The sequence below is a fragment of the Phyllobates terribilis genome, unplaced genomic scaffold, assembly GCF_046119375.1.
Source record: "Phyllobates terribilis strain yellow unplaced genomic scaffold, ASM4611937v1 Scaffold_4__5_contigs__length_816908805, whole genome shotgun sequence".
Classification (NCBI taxonomy): Eukaryota; Metazoa; Chordata; class Amphibia; order Anura; family Dendrobatidae; genus Phyllobates; species Phyllobates terribilis.
In genome coordinates this window covers 674,516,848-674,531,519 of record NW_027362764.1, presented here as the reverse complement: position 1 = coordinate 674,531,519, position 14,672 = coordinate 674,516,848, and positions in this window count along the sequence as shown.

The following is a 14,672-nucleotide window of genomic DNA, read 5'->3' as shown; positions in this document are numbered from 1 at the left end:
GAAAAAATATTGGGCTTCTAGCTGTGTGTGGGACTTGTTCTATTAATCCATCTATACAGACCTCCATCAGGTTGCAAACTGAATATAATTTTTTTCTGCATCTACCTCTGAAAAAATATTTGGGCTTCTAGCTGTGTGTGGGACTTGTTCTATTAGTCCATCTATACTGACCTCCATAAGGTTGCAAACTGAATATAATTTTTTTCTGCATCTAGCACTGAAAAAATATTTGGCCTTCTAGCAGTGTGTGGGACTTGTTCTATTAGTCATCTATACTGACCTCCATCAGGTTGCAAATTCAAAATAATTTTTTGTCTGCATCTACCTCTGAAAAAATATTTGGCCTTCTAGCAGTGTGTGGGACTTGTTCTATTAGTCCATCTATACTGACCTCCATCAGGTTGCAAATTGAATATAATATTTTTCTGCATCTAGCTCTGAAAAAATGTTTGGCTTTCCAGCAGTGTGTGGGACTTGTTCTATTAGTCCATCTATACTGACCTCCATCAGGTTGCAAACTGAATATAATTTTTTTCTGCATCTACCTCTGAAAAATTATTTGGGCTTCTAGCTGTGTGTGGGACTTGTTCTATTAGTCCATCTATACTGACCTCCATAAGGTTACAAACTGAATATAATTTTTTTCTGCATCTACCTCTGAAAAAATATTTGGCCTTCTAGCTGTGTGTGTGACTTGTTCTATTAGTCCATCTATACTGACCTCCATCAGGTTGCAAATTGAATATGATATTTTTCTGCATCTAGCTCTGAAAAAATGTTTAGCCTTCTAGAAGTGTGTGGGACTTGTTCTATTAGTCCATCTATACTGACCTCCATCAGGTTGCAAACTGAATATATTTTTTTCTGCATCTACCTCTGAAAAAATATTGGGCTTCTAGCTGTGTGTGGGACTTGTTCTATTAATCCATCTATACAGACCTCCATCAGGTTGCAAACTGAATATATTTTTTTCTGCATCTACCTCTGAAAAAATATTGGGCTTCTAGCTCTGTGTGGGACTTGTTCTATTAATCCATCTATACAGACCTCCATCAGGTTGCAAACTGAATATATTTTTTTCTGCATCTACCTCTGAAAAATTATTGGGCTTCTAGCTGTGTGTGGGACTTGTTCTATTAATCCATCTATACAGACCTCCATCAGGTTGCAAACTGAATATAATTTTTTTCTGCATCTACCTCTGAAAAAATATTGGGCTTCTAGCTGTGTGTGGGACTTGTTCTATTAGTCCATCTATACTGACCTCCATAAGGTTGCAAACTGAATATAATTTTTTTCTGCATCTAGCACTGAAAAAATATTTGGCCTTCTTGCAGTGTGTGGGACTTGTTCTATTCGTCATCTATACTGACCTCCATCAGGTTGCAAATTCAAAATAATTTTTTGTCTGCATCTACCTCTGAAAAAATATTTGGCCTTCTAGCAGTGTGTGGGACTTGTTCTATTAGTCCATCTATACTGACCTCCATCAGGTTGCAAACTGAATATAATTTTTTTCTGCATCTAACTCTGAAAAAATATTTGGCCTTCTAGCAGTGTGTGGGTCTCATTGTATTAGGCCATCTATACCAAGCTCCACCAGCTTTTCAATTAATAATAATTTTTCGCTGCATCTAGCCCTGAAAATAATTTTTCTTCCCAATAGTGGTAGCAATAGAAATATGGGGCGCGCTCCTGGCTTACAAAAATATACGCTTCATAACAAAAAACACCAGCTTAGCGCACTGCATTAATAAGATGGCATCATTGTCTCTCCCAGTGCTAGGCCTACTACCAAGGCTAGCATTCCTGTGCCTAAAACACAATGTATGGGTCCGCGCTAGCCACTATGCTGAGTGGTCTAAAGCTGCTGCTAACACTTTATAACAATTCAATTGGCAGATTTTCACAGAGCTCTTCCACAATGCCCACCCATCGGGACAACAGTTGCCCACCTTCCCTATGGGATCTAGTGGCGAATAGTTGATGCCATTAATCAGAGCGTCAGTTGCCCCGTCGACGTGGCAAGCATACGGTAAGGCATGGGAAGAGTGGACACGACTAGTAGCAGGCAGACGGGTTGACCAATGTGAGGGGCATATCAGGGGCGTCAGCGCAGCGGTGTCTGACCGGAGTAGCATTTCACTTCCAACTACTGAATTGGGGAGATGTGACAAACATTCATCATCAGACAATCCATAAAAGGGTGGAAAAGGGGTCAGCCAAGTCAGGAGTGTAGACGTCCCGTCCCGTGTCACTAAAACTGATTTCTCACATCATATCCCTAACACCATTAACATGACACTCACAATTTGAAGCAACACTACTGTCTACTGCATTTGTGATCGCCTTCTTCGGGGCGCTATGCATAAGCGAATTAGTCCCTCAATCCAAAATTAGCACCAGTGGAGGCTTATTACACCAGGACGTAGTCATAGGCAATAATGCAATACGTCTACACATACACAAATCGAAAATGGTTCCAGCGGGCAGGGGCACTTGGGTACTTCTACAACCCACAAACGGTACACTGAGTCGGGTAACAATAGTAAAACCATATCTAACCATCAGATCACAAAGTAATTTGTTCCTATCACACATTGATGGGACGCCATTATCAAGATACCAGTTCCAAGCTATATTTAATAAATGCATAACATCGGCAGGGAACCACCCCAAAGATTACGGGACACACTCATTCCGCATAGGCGCGGCCACAGAAGCAGCAAGAGCAGGACTGTCAGAAACAGAAGTTCAGAGGATAGAGAGATGGTGATCCACCTGTTTGGCAAGATACATAAGACCGGACTTGTTATCCTAACGTGGTTTGTTTCTTTTACAGGTGACGCTAAGCCAACAGTGTGGGTGATAGGCCACTCGTATATATATTGGGCAGATTAAAGGGCGAAAGTCCGCCCAGGCGGGAGGAAATTAGAGTTTCATAACACATATTTCAACTGGAGAGGTATTAGAGGCCTGCTATGGCCACAGGTACTAATGGAGGTAATCAAGGTAGGGAGAGAGGCAAGATGTCTGGTCATCTTAGTTATACAGGCCGGGGGAAACAACCTAGGTCATCACAAGAGCGCATAGCTAATGGCAATAATGAAACTAGACACTGAGCGCTTCAGAGAATTTTTCACAAAACTAGCTATAGTATGGTCAGAGATTGTGCCGATAGCGGTATGGCAAGGTGCGCGAGACATCACGGCCATCGAACGGACAAGGCGGGTAATAAATATTCGGATGGCAAAATTTAGAAGAGACAGAGGCGGTGTAGTGGTACGACACCGACAACTGGAAGGAGATAAAGCAGGCCTCATACGGCCCGACGGTGTTCACTTAATGGATATTGGACTGGACATATTCCTGTCAGGACTCCAGGACGGAGTGGAACAAGCGTTAAGAGTGATGGGTGGGGGTCAGAGTCCTGCATACGAGTACGCAGGATCCTCCGTGGCCTGGAAATAGAAAGGACATGTTGGAGAGTTACACTTGTTGGCCAAGTTGCCGGAGTGGAGACCCAGGGCATGCTGCAACAAGCTGAATTATTTTAGAAATAAAATGTCTTTCTAATGGAATGAGTAAAAAGAGTTAATAAAGCTGTGACCGATCCTCACCCATCCAGTTGTAAGAGTTACATTATTGTATTGTCAAGGAAAGGGGGGCGGTAGGGGGGCTGAGCGTCTGGGTTTGGTTGGGGGTCCCCACAGTCTGCCTAGGCTAGATACATTTAAAAATTCTTATTAGATACACAGGCGGTGCAGCTTGCTTCGCAGCTGGGCTACTACGCCCAAAGTATTGCCTAGGCTAGATGTAGTTAAAAATTCTACGCTGACTAGCAGACACTGAAGATTTGGAGCAGACCTCTGAGTAAACAGCTCTTCAGACTCAATCATCTGTGTTACCCCAAGCCATAGTGTATGTTGTTTCTGACAGTTAAAAGGGGGGGGGGAGCGACCCAACCCACCTGGAATTGACGATGCCAACGTCACGTAAGACACAGCAAGGGGACTCCAAAAAGAGATTCCATTTTTTCCCAAAATTGTGGCACAGACACCACTTAACCGTAGAACGCATACCTGGGGCCTCGCAGTCCCGCCCTGTTAATTGTTTTCTATTTTCTGCAAGATTACTTTAGTTAGAATTTTGAAACTCTAGGTATTCTTCATGTATATAGTTGTCTGTCATTTCAGTTTGAGTTATTCAATGTTATTTGCACACGGGCCTAAAAGGCCCCAGGTATATGAAAGTGTAGATTTTTATGGTCATGCGTTCTAGGGTTAAGTGGCATCAATTGCCCCACAGTTGCTTAAAACGGTTGGTGAGGTGATATTACCAAATCCTCAAGCTTTTAGCCTCCCAAGGATAACACAGGATTAGAAAAGTCCTTGCGAATCCATGATTTGTTCATCTTTATGAACGTGAGTCTGTCTACATTCTCAGTGGACAGCCGCGTGCGCTTATCTGTCAGCACACCATCAGCAGCGCTGAACACACGTTCAGAGAGAACACTGGCTGCAGGGCATGACAAGATCTCCAAGGCGTGAGTGGCGAGCTCCGGCCATTTTTCCAGATTGGAATACCAAAATGAGCAAGGGTCCAGTGACACAGTCATGGCTTCGATGTTCACTTGGAGATACTCCTGCACCATCCTCTCTAGGCATTGACTATGTGTCAGACTTCTTGTCTCCTGTGGCCTTGCAAAGGATGGTCTAAAAAAGTGGTGAAACGATTTCACAAAATTGCTGTTACCAGCAGATACTGTGTTACTGTTACGGTTTGAGTGATGAAGACTCGACAGTCCCGCGGTTGGCAAGTTAGAACTGTGAGATTCACTTCGTGCACCACTGGTGTTTTGTGGAAAAGCACATGTAAGATTCTGCAACAGAGTCTGCAGATAGTCCTGCATGCGTCAATCCCTTTTTATGGCAGGAATTATTTCGGCAAATTTACTTTTGTACCGGGGATCTAAGAGTGTGGCAACCCAGTAGTCGAGATTACTTCGAATTCTGCAATCTGAGGGTCATGTTGCAGGTAGTGCAGCAAGAAGGCACTCATGTGTCTTGCGCATCCAGGAGGACCAAGTCCTTGTTGTGTTGGTAGCGAGGTAAGAATCATGCTTCTTTCCTCTGCCCTCTCCCCCCAACCTCGCACAACAGAAATGTGATCAAGGTCTCCCTCATCTGATGAGTCTTCCATGCCCATCGCCAGTTCATCCTCCACTTCTTCCTCGGCTCCTGCACCTTCCTCAACAGTTTGTCTGCTACCATGCGCCCTGTTTAATCCCTCTCCCCCACCCTCCCATGCCTGCCTCCTTGGTGCTGCCAACCGTCTGGACCTTGGAGATGTTATCCCTTCCGCATACGACTCCTCCTCTACTTCCTCCACCTCCTCTTGTCCGACCACCTGACTCTGAATTCTGTTTAATGTGTGCTCCAGCATGTAAATCACCGGAATAGTTATGCTGATAATGGCATCGTCGTCAGCACTAAACATCTTCGTCGCCATTTCAAAACTGTGCAGAAAGGTGTGTGGCGCCCCTGAGGGTGCAGTCACCACAGAGTTACTGCATCTCACCCAGAGGTGTGGTATCTCACCCTCAGGTAAGGTAGGCGTATGGCTCGGGACCCTAACACCTGCATCCAACACATACCCGCAGTGGGGTTAGGGCGAGATTGCTCCTAAGGGAGACTACAGTCCCAGGTCCCTAGCTGGTGGGAGGATCCTATGTAGTGGGTGCTTAGGGGAGCAGCTTAGGGGAGCACATGATAGGGAGAGTATAAATAGGAAGCCATCTTAGAAAGAGCAAGCCAGTCAGAAGAGGAAAAGTGACAGGAGCAGAGGCTCGGCATGAGCTCTGCTCCGGAGGCGGGCCTAGCCTGGGAGGCCCAGGACTGAAGGAGAGAAGAGAGGAGTGGGAGCAGGAAGGCTCCAGGAACCGAAGGGACCCTAGGGCTATGGGCCGTGCAGAAGGCCACCTGTACTCCCGCTGCTACCAGGAGGTAGAGGGGTCAGGCCAGATAAGGGGAACCGGTCCCTCAACTAGAGGAGAAACAGCAAGGCTCAACTAGAAACCGGAGGCTGCAGCATTTCATGTACTGCAGGCAAAAGTCCACACCAGTCTCACTAAGAAGGTAGCCACATAGGACCCAGGGGACGGAACACGAGTCGCCCGCCAAGGCCCGAGGATACCGGATAGAAGTGTCACTGGGTGTGAGGTGCAGGGAGAAGGCCAGAGAAAGGACACACAGAAGGGGGTCCTGCTAAGTACTCCGGAGCTATCTGGGGGTGGACTGAGCCCCTCACTGAGTACGCACAGCACGACGGGTGAGATAGCTCTGGTACCTGTAATCTGGACTGCAACAACTGTGAGTAAAGATCTTGGGACTGCATCACACGGACTCTGTGTTCATTACTGACTCCCTGCACTACAACCACCATCATCCACCCACACTGCCCTGAAGCTACACTCTTCCTGTGGTGAGTAATAATACCATTGCAGCAAAACCACCAGCTTCAGAGGACTGTTCCGCAGCGGCGGCCCCTTTGGCCGCACTCCACAGGTGGCGTAGTCGGACATTATAAAATCCATATATACAAATTACCGTTGGATTGACCGCCCTGGGTCACGGACCAGGTCACCACCACAGTGACTACAACCCCCAGCGTCTAGCGGCCCGGCTCCGGGTACCCCACGGCCCAGGGGGCGCGTCAACTTCATAGGTCCCTGATCTGAGACCACTCCTGCTGTGTGATTTTCCCCACCTCTGGATCTCGTTGGCCCAGGCTATACGTCAGAAACTATTGCATCAGGGCTTGTCGGTGCTGCCACAGTCGCTGCAACATGTGCAGAGTTGAATTCCACCGTGTCGGAACATCGCATTTCAGCCGGTGAACTGGCAGGCCCAACGTCTTCTGTAGAGATGTAAGTCGTTGAGCTGCGGGATGCGAACGGCGGAAGTGAGCACACAGCGACCGTGCCCTCTGCAGAAGGTCATCTAGTCCGGGATAGTGGGCTAAAAATTTATGGACAACCAGGTTCAACACGTGAGCCATACAAGGCACGTGTGTAACATTGCCCCGGCGAAGGGCCGCACCCAGGTTTGCAGCATTGTCGCACACGGCCTTCCCTGGTTGCAGGTCCAGTGGAGACAACCATTCATGAAACTGGGTCTCCAGAGCTGACCACAAGTCCTCAGCTGTGTGACTCACATTTCCCAGACATTTCCAAGTTAACACTGATGCCGTTGAGCCCTGCTGCCAGCATAGTAAGGAGGTGCGCAGTTAGAAAGCAGGTGGCATTACCAGACAGGCTTTGGGTGCAGGTGGAGGACCGAGAGGAGGTTGAGGAGGCAGAAGCAGTGGAGGAACTTCTAGATAAAGAGGATTGACGTACAACTCGCGGGGACGGCAAGACTTGGACAGCAGCCCCTTGTCCTGCTGTCACCATAGTTACCCAGTGCCCTGTCAGCGACATGTAACGCCCCTGTCCATGCCTACTCGTCCAAGTGTCTGTGGTGAAATGCACCCTGTCACACACAGAGTTTCTCAAAGAAGCGGTGATGTTGTGTGCGACATGCTGGTGGAGCGCAGGCACACCTTTCTTTGAGAAGTAGTGCCGCCTGGGCATCTGGTACTGGGTGTAACGGGTCTGGGAGGCGGAACCTCTGGGCTACTATACAAGGGGGCGGTCCTTGTAAGGGAGCGGGTGGCGACCAGGCAGGCAGTCACAGCAGGTGACCGGGACAGTCTCTAGAAGAACGGGCAGGAGGTCACGGCAAGTGACCGGGGCAGTCTCTGGATGAACGGGCAGATGGTCACGGCAAGTGACCGGGGCAGTCTCTGGGTGAACGGGCAGATGGTCACGGCAAGTGACCGGGGCAGTCTCTGGGTGAACGGGCAGATGGTCACGGCAAGTGACCGGGGCAGTCTCTGGGTAAAGGGTTGGTACGACCTGTGGCGGCTGATGGTAGACGTGAGCTCCCAGGTGAGCAGGCGAGAGTCTCTGGATAAACGGGTGGTCACAGCATGTGACGGCGGAGCCTCCAGGAAGACCAACAGACAGGCGGCAGATGAGCGCTCCCAGGTGAGCGGGCAGGAGTCACTGGACAGGCAGGTGGTCACAGCACGTGACGGCAGAGCCTCCAGGTAGGCTAGCAGACAGGTAGCAGATGTGCGCTCCCAGGTGAGCGGGCAAGCTGGTCCATAGACAGACTGACAAGAGTTGGAAGGCAGACCGTCGGACCTCAGGCAAGCAGGCAGGTAGTTGATGTGCGCTCCCAGGTGATCGAGCAAGCTGGTCCTTAGACAGACTGACAGGAGTAGGAAGGCAGACCGTCGGACCTCAGGCTAGCAGGCAGGTAGCAGGATATCAGGCAGGAATTAGACAGCAGACTGGCAGGAATCTGGCAGGTATCTGGCAGGTAACTGGCAACGGGACCTGAGGGCTGAAGCAGAGTAGTGAACAGTGCTACAACATTGCTCGGGCACCTCCATTTTGTAGGAGGTGCCTTTTATATGGTAGGTCCTCCGGCAATTGGCCGGGGACTCCTTAGGACGGCGCGCGTGGTCCCTTTAAGAGAGGGGGAGCGCGCGCGCGCGCGCCCTAAGCACACTACCCGGGAAGGAGCGCGTGCCGGAAGCAGCGGGTAGAGCAGCGCTGGAGGAAGCCGCGCCAGGAGCGGGGAGGTGAGAGGGACGGCGTATCTGCCTAGAACGGGGCAGAGACGCCGATGCTACAGTACCCCCCCCTTTAGGCCCCCTCTTTTTTTGGCCAGAAAGAAATTTCTCAAGGAGAAGCGGGGCGTTGATGTTCTCCCTGGGTTCCCAAGTTCTCTCCTCAGGACCAAACCCCTTCCAATCTACCAGAAAAAAGGTTTTTCCTCTTACCCTCTTGGAGGCCAGAATACTCTCTACCTCAAAGATGTCATCAGCGGAAACCGGAGCAGGAGGGGCACCTGGATTTTTGGAAAAAAAGTTAAAGACAACGGGTTTGAGGAGAGATACGTGGAAGGAGTTGGGGATCCGTAGGGTGGCCGGGAGTTTTAATTTGTAGGCCACAGGGTTAATTTGCCTGAGGACTTCGAAGGGGCCGATGAATCGAGGACCCAACTTGTAGGAGGGTACTTTGAGCCGCACATGTTTGGATGAGAGCCAAACCTTGTCTCCCGGACGGAATTGGGGCAGATCCAGACGTCTCTTATCAGCATATCTCTTCATCCGCTCAGAGGAGAGAAGAAGAGCGGACCTGGTGCTCTCCCAAATAGTAGAAAATTCGCTGACAAGAGACTCCGCAGCAGGGTTGTCCACAGAAACGGAGACAGGAAGTGGAATCCGGGGATGTTGGCCACCGAATATAAAGAACAGGGATTTGGAAGAGGACTCGCTCTCATGGTTGTTATAAGAGAACTCGGCCCATGGTAGGAGATCCACCCAGTCCGAGTGGTGAGCATCAACGAAGTGCCGGAGGTAGCTGGACTAGATCTGATTGATCCGCTCCACTTGACCATTGGACTGATGGTGGTAAGCGGAGGAGAAATCCAGGGTAATGTCCAGCAGCTTACATGTGGCTCTCCAGAAGCGAGAGGTGAACTGAACCCCACGATCCGACACGATGTGGAGGGGCAGACCATGGAGACGGAAGATGTGGCGGATAAAGTCTTTAGCCAGCTCGGGTGCAGACGGAAGACCAGGCAGGGGAATGAAGTGGGCCATCTTAGAAAAACGGTCAGCGACAACCCAAATGACAGTGCAACCGGCAGAAACTGGAAGGTCGGTGATAAAGTCCATAGCGATGTGTTGCCAAGGAGCAGCAGGTACGGGAAGGGGCAGGAGATGGCCGGCAGGTAGATGTTGGGGAACTTTGTTACGGGCACAGGATGAACAGGCCGCGACGAAGTCTACCACGTCCTTACGCAGGGTAGGCCACCAGTAATGCCGGGTAATAAGTTGGAAGGTCTTCTTTTGGCCAGCATGGCCAGCTAGTTTAGAAGAATGTCCCCAGCGAAGAACCCTCTCCCGATCTGGCACAGCTACGAACGTCTTACCGGGTGGAAGACGAGTCAGATCCAAGGGGGCCACATTCATCACCTTGGAGGAGTCGATGATGTGCGTAGGTTCCTCCTCTTGATCGGAGGACAGGAAGGACCGGGACAAGGCATCAGCTTTGACGTTCTTGTCCGCCGGACGGAAATGAAGAATGAAGTCGAAGCGGGCAAAAAACAACGACCACCGGGCCTGGCGAGGATTGAGTCTCTGGGCATTTTGGAGATATGCCAGGTTTTTGTGATCCGTGTAGATAATTACCGGGTAGAGAGCCCCTTCAAGCAGATAGCGCCACTCTCCCAGTGCCAATTTGATGGCTAGCAATTCCCAGTCTCCAATGGAGTAGTTGCGCTCCGACGAGGAGAAGATTTTGGAGAAGAAGCCGCACGTTACCATTCTCCCAGTAGAAGACTTCTGGGTGAGCACCGCTCCGGCTCCGGAAGAGGAGGCATCAACCTCCAGGTAGAATTGTTTATTACAGTCCGGACGGTGCAGGACGGGAGCAGAGGCGAAGGCTTTCTTTAGGGAAAGGAAGGCCTCCTCGGCTTCAGGCGACCATGTTCTGGGGTTAGCCCCCTTACGGGTAAGTGCAGACATGGGAGCAGTCCGAGACGAGAAGTGTGGGATGAAAAGACGATAATAATTAGCGAAGCCCAGGAATTGCTGTATCGCCTTCAAACCTTCAGGACGAGGCCATTTTAGAACGGAAGAGAGCTTCTCGGGATCCATTTGCAGACCTGTTTGGGAGATGACATAGCCCAAGAACGGAAGGGAGGTCTGATCGAAGAGGCACTTCTCGTATTTGGCGTAAAGGTGGTTCTGCCGAAGCCTAAGCAGGACCTGACGAACATCCCTCCGGTGTGTGGGGAGATCCGGAGAGAAGACCAAGATATCGTCCAGGTATACCACTACGCAGGATTACAGGAGGTCACGGAAGATGTCGTTGACTAGTTCCTGAAAGACCTTGGGAGCATTACAGAGACCGAAGGGCATCACAAGGTACTCGTAGTGACCGTCCCGGGTATTGAATGCCGTCTTCCACTCGTCTCCTTGACGGATACGGACCAGATTATACGCTCCTCGTAGATCCAGCTTGGAGAAGATCCTGGAGCCCTTGAGACGGTCAAACAATTCGGAGATGAGTGGCAGGGGATATTTGTTTTTTACCGTGATGAGATTGAGTCCTCTGTAGTCAATACAGGGACGTAGCGAGCCATCTTTCTTTTTGACAAAGAAGAATCCGACTCCAGCCGGGGAGGTAGATTTTCGGATAAATCCCCTAGCCAGATTCTCTTCAATGTACCCAGACATGGCTCGGGTCTCGGCTGCAGACAACGGGTAGATACGCCCACGGGGATGAGTGGTGCCAGGTACCAGGTCGATCGGGCAATCGTATGGCCTATGGGGTGGCAACGTCTCAGCTTCCTTCTTACCGAAGACGTCCGCATAGGGCCAGTAGGGAGCCGGGAGACCAGGTAAGTTAGCTGGAGTAGGCTGAGGGCGAAGTGGACGGACCGGGACCAGGCAGGTCCTATGGCAATCAGGACCCCATCGGAGTACTTCACCGGACCGCCAGTTCAATACGGGTTCATGTGTCTGGAGCCAAGGTAGACCTAGCAACAGGAAGTGAGAAAGTCCGGACAGCACATGGAATGAGATCTCCTCAGAGTGCAGCATTCCCACCTGCAGGGTTATGGGTTCGGTGACGAGCAGGATGGTCTCCGAGAGAAGTCTTCCATCCACGGAGGCGGCTGACAATGGTTCAGCCAGGGACTTGGTGGGAATATGGTATCTCTCTACCAGAGACTGGGAGATGAGGTTTCCAGCAGCTCCAGAATCCAGATGGGCGAGTTCAAAGAGACGGTTTTCTCCCCAAGCAATAGAGACCGGTAAGGTCAGAGACGGAGAGGGCTTACTTTTGTCTAGGACGACCTCTCCGAGTGGTCCTAGACACTGGCGTTTCCCGGCTTTTCCGGGCAGGAACGGATGAAGTGCATCATACTGCCACAATAGAAACAGCTTCCCTCGGCTCGGCGAGATTCTTGCCGAGAACCGACCATCTTGGTCTGGTCGACCTGCATAGGCTCAGGAGAGTGTAGCTGAGGAGAGACGGAGGGAGTGACGGGTTTCTGAAAAGTAGGAGCTAGACGTGGAAACCTCCTCTCACGGGTGACCTCTTTGGCACGCTCCTGGAACCGCAGGTCAATCCGGGTGGCAAGAGTTATTAGGTCATCGAGAGTGGTAGGAATATCCCGACTGGCAAGTTCATCTTTTATATGGCCGGACAGACCCTCCCAGAAGACGGAAACCAGAGCGTCATTATCCCAGGCCAGCTCCGAGGCAAGGGTACGGAACCGTATGGCATATTGGCCCACGGTGAGACTTCCCTGACGGAGGCGTAGCAGAGATGATGCGGATGAGGTCTTCCGTCCGGGTTCGTCGAAGACTTTCCGGAAAGCCGTGAGAAAGGCAGGCAAGTCGGACACCAGGGGGTCTCCTCTCTCCCATAGAGGATTTAGTCAGGCCAGGGCCTCTCCGGTGAGATGGGACATGATGAAGGCAATTTTGGCCCTGTCGGAGTTAAACTGGTGAGACAGGAGTTCAAAGTGCAGGGTGCACTGGTTTATGAAGCCCCGAGCCTGGGCGGAGTCGCCTCCGAAACGAGGAGGTGCAGAAAGCCGGGGTCCGGGGTAGGATACCATGTTATTAGTGGGCAGTGGAGCTGCCGGATTGCGAGTCATGGCACTGGCGGTGGTTGCAGGCAGAGCAGTCAGAGTGTCCAGGCGAGAATTGACATTCCGCAGGTGACCCAGGATGGACTCCTGTTGGGACCTCTGACGGGACAGTTCATGACACAGGTCCGAGAGCGAGGGATCTTGGGGGCCACCGGGTTCCATGGCCCGAGCAAACTGTAACGGGTCTGGGAGGCGGAACCTCTGGGCTACTATACAAGGGGGCGGTCCTTGTAAGGGAGCGGGTGGCGACCAGGCAGGCAGTCACAGCAGGTGACCGGGACAGTCTCCAGGTAGGCTAGCAGACAGGTAGCAGATGTGCGCTCCCAGGTGAGCGGGCAAGCTGGTCCATAGACAGACTGACAAGAGTTGGAAGGCAGACCGTCGGACCTCAGGCAAGCAGGCAGGTAGTTGATGTGCGCTCCCAGGTGAGCGGGCAAGCTGGTCCTTTGACAGACTGACAGGAGTAGTAAGGCAGACCGTCGGACCTCAGGCTAGCAGGCAGGTAGCAGGATATCAGGCAGGAATTAGACAGCAGACTGGCAGGAATCTGGCAGGTATCTGGCAAGTAACTGGCAATGGGACCTGAGGGCTGAAGCAGAGTAGTGAACAGTGCTACAGCATTGCTCGGGCACCTCCATTTTGGAGGAGGTGCCTTTTATATGGGAGGTCCTCCGGCAATTGGCCGGGGACTCCTTAGGACGGCGCGCGCGGTCCCTTTAAGAGAGGGGGAGCGCGCGCGCGCCCTAAGCACGCTGCCGGGGAAGGAGCGCGTGCCGGAAGCAGCGGGGAGAGCAGCGCTGGAGGACGCCGCGCCAGGAGCGGGGAGGTGAGAGGGACGGCGTCTCTGCCTAGAACGGGGCAGAGACGCCGATGCTACACTGGGGCACTGCGACGGACATAAGGTCTCAAAAATCCACTGTGTCCTCCAGGCGGAAAGGCAGCATTTCTGTAGCCAACAGCTTGCAGATGGTGAAATTCAACCTCTTAGCTTTCTCATGGCTAGGAGGAAATGGTCTTTTACTTGTCCACATCTGAGGGACCGAGGGCTGGCTGTTGTGCTTTGACGGGGTTGAGTAGGGTGTCCCTGGCAAACTGCCGGTCTGTGAGGAAGATGCAGGCGGACATGTTAGGTTGCCTTGATCCAAAGGTGGTGCTCTCGATGTCAGAGAGCTCTCAACACCAGCAGGTGTTTCCACTTCCCAATGAACTGACGACCTGCCAATCACACTGGCTGTTGCAGGTAAAGAGGTGGCAGGTCTGCGTCCAAAAACATGTGTGACTGCTGTCCCCCCAGTCACAGAGGATGAAGAGGCCGCGAATGCACAAGATGGGGCAGACGGTGGTTGGCCCAGCCTGCTAGGCTTCATTGTAGCACAGTGAGCTTCCCACTGCAACTTATGCTTCATATCCATGTGACGGTACATGCATGAAGTACTCAAACTATGGATTTTTTGGCCTCTACTTAGCTTTTGGTGACAAATATTACAGATAACACGAGTTGGGTCATCCTTATCGATCTGAATAAATGCCCAGGCTATGCAAGGCTTAGAGCCCATGCGACCTGAAGAGCCACTATGACTTGTGGTCAGAGGCGGAGTTGTGGTTGAGGATGCAGTTGTTGACGTGCTTCCAGTACTCCGTCTCTGTCCAGGAAGGCGCAACCTAACCCCGTCGTCAATAGCATCTGTGACGCCCCGCTGCGTTTGATATCACAGATCCTAGAAGAGTGTATTGATGGAATCCTCCACAAGAGGCCCCCATAAACATTCACACATCTCCACCTTCCACCTCAGACCAGCAGAGGGAGCCCGTTAGGGATATAAATAGGGAAGGTGGAGCTAGGCAGTTCAGTTCCTCTGAAGAGTTCCTGCAGTAGAGAATCCTAAGAGA